We start from the raw sequence: 2,917 nt of genomic DNA, 5'->3' as shown, positions 1-2,917 counted from the left end.
GGGTTACATTCAATTAGATTGATCAACTACAGCATATATAGAACATTATCTGGCTTTAGGAGATAACGTTTGAATGTAATTTTTTGTAATTTATTACAGTTGGTTGGATTAATATAGTGTTAACCTTATTTTAGGTTATTTATGAAGATAACTTGAATGCAGACTAGGTTTTAAATTTTCTTCCTTTTCTATATATTGTTAAAATATAAGTAAACTTGATACATTCTTGTGCTAGTTGGGTTAAATTAGGCTAATCTGTGTTAACAAACAATCCTGAGATTTTATGGGCTTTCAACTACAAAGGTTTATTTCTTATTCAATTATTTTATCATCAAGACTTACTACAAAGGTTTATTTCTTATTCAATTATTTTATCACATCACCAGGAGAGCCTGGTTCATGTGTCCTTACTCCTAGGCTGATGGAACAGACCTCATTTTGAGGGCTGTTGTTTGCCAGTGCAGGAGGAAAAAGAATATACTGAATTCTGCACTTATTCTGGAAGCTTCCATACGGAGGTGACACACATCAACCCCACAGCAGGTCACATATTGAGAAAGCAAGCTTAATACTACTATGTGCTTGAAAAAGAACCAGAAATATTTGGTAAACAGCACTAATGATTCCCATAATCTTTATTCCCTCAACATAGTAAAAACTGATAAAACAAACCCAGTAATTAAATCCACATGTCAGAGTGAAAAGCTATTCAGGTGGGCAAACAGAGTGTCATAGAGTTTTCTTAGCTCCTCTTCACAGCAAAACTCCTTATGAGTTTTGCTATACACACTCTCTTCCGTTGATTTCTCCTCAGTCTCTTGGCAACTGCTTTTTCTTTTTATTTACTCTGCTAGAACTAGAACCACAATGGCCTCCTTTTTTCTTCTTCCTCCCTTCCACCCTCCTCCCCCCTCCCTTCTCCCTCCCTTCCTCCTCTTCCTTCCCTCCTTCCTTCCTCCCTCCCTCCCTCCCTCTCTCTCTCTCTCTCTCTTTCTTTCTTTCTTTCTTTCTTTCTTTCTTTCTTTCTTTCTTTCTTTCTTTCTTTTTTCTTTCTTTCTTTTTTTAATCTCCATAAACATGTTGGGCACAGTTCCACCTTAAGACACCCCCCAAACCCCCACACCAAACATACACACTGATTTAGAAGGAGGCTGAAGGTCTATCTGAAAACAACTCTACTCCACCATTGAACTCTGAGTTTGGACATAGGCAGTTTTGGCAGAAAATGAAGGGATGAACCCAGTGGAAATACAATTGCAAGAAGAAAAAAATGGAAACCTCTAAGAGTGAAATGAAGAAGGATTAAATGGAGTAAGCTAGACTGAACAACAAAGTCTGAGTGCTGAGAGAAAGATGTTTTAGGTACTGCAAGGCAGCTGATTGGGGAGTTTATTCCAGACCAGTCACTATAATGTATACATGCATCTTGAGAGAAAGGGGGGTAGGGGTTTGTGTGTGTGTGTATGTGTGTGTGTGATTGGAGCAACCATGTTGCAGAAGTCTTGCAACGGCACAGAGATAGTGTTTCAGTTCATTGACATTGGGTCCCATTGGCACCTCATTGGAGGTACTGGAAAGGAGAAGAAAGTTTTGGTCATGGACTAACACCTCTGGGAGCTCTCAAGTCCAAGGTTGCTCTCTTCTGCCTCAGCTGGCAGTGGTGTGGAGGAAATAAACAACATGACTTATTAACTGCTATGGCATTTTGATATTTAAGAAATATACTTCAAAGGCCCTGGCCGGTTGGCTCAGCGGTAGAGCATCGGTCTAGCGTGCGGAGGACCCGGGTTCGATTCCCGGCCAGGGCACACAGGAGAAGCGCCCATTTGCTTCTCCACCCCTCCGCCGCGCTTTCCTCTCTGTCTCTCTCTTCCCCTCCCGCAGCCAAGGCTCCATTGGAGCAAAGATGGCCCGGGCGCTGGGGATGGCTCTGTGGCCTCTGCCTCAGGCGCTAGAGTGGCTCTGGTTGCAACATGGCGCCGCCCAGGATGGGCAGAGCATCGCCCCCTGGTGGGCAGAGCTTTGCCCCATGGTGGGCATGCCGGGTGGATCCCGGTCGGGCGCATGCGGGAGTCTGTCTGACTGTCTCTCCCTGTTTCCAGCTTCAGAAAAATGAAAAAAAAAAAAAGAAAAAAAAAAAAAAAGAAATATACTTCAAGAGGACACACTGAGTAACTGAGTAAATGAGATATGCATCTCTGGGGTGGAGCTGTGGTTCTATCTTTGGGCACAGCAGACTTGCAGCATGTCTGGTAGTGGTATCCATGAGGATCCAATATGGTCACACTTTCCTTAAGAATCTGTGAGTCTTTTGTCATCCTTCTCAAAGCTTCCAAGGCCTCAGCTTTTTATGATCAGCTCCCTCAGCACCCAGGTGCCATACTATCTCATCAGATTTTCTTGGCTTAGGAAGGCTCTTTTCCCTTGTGGAACAACAGCTACTCTTCTGTCTTACCCATATTTCAGTCACAGGAAATCCAGCTCTTCTTTTCTTTGGAATTACTCTCCATGTATTCATTTTGTACTTGACAACATCAGCTTTATTTTCATTCAGCGTAACCTTTGAATACCCAAAGGAGAATTCTCAATAACAGATCATTTTGTTCTGCCTGTTTGAGGGGATGTATGCATAGCATTGATAACTAAAGATTAAAATTACCTCTAAATGTGCCATGGCTGGTTGGCTCAGTGGTAGAGTGTCAGCCCAGCATTTGGATGTACCAGGTTCGTTTACTGGTTAAGGCACATAGAAGAAGTTACCATTTGCTTCTCTACCCCTCTCTCCTCTCTCTCTCTCTCTCTCTCTCTCTCTCTCTCACACACACACACACACACACACAGCCATAGCTTGATTGCTTTGAGTGCATTGCTGTAGGTGTGAGGATGGCTCTGTGGAGCTTCTGCCTCAGGTGCTAAA

This window comes from Saccopteryx bilineata, chromosome 6 (genome assembly GCF_036850765.1).
Source record: "Saccopteryx bilineata isolate mSacBil1 chromosome 6, mSacBil1_pri_phased_curated, whole genome shotgun sequence".
Classification (NCBI taxonomy): Eukaryota; Metazoa; Chordata; class Mammalia; order Chiroptera; family Emballonuridae; genus Saccopteryx; species Saccopteryx bilineata.
Note: the sequence above shows the minus strand (reverse complement) of the source record.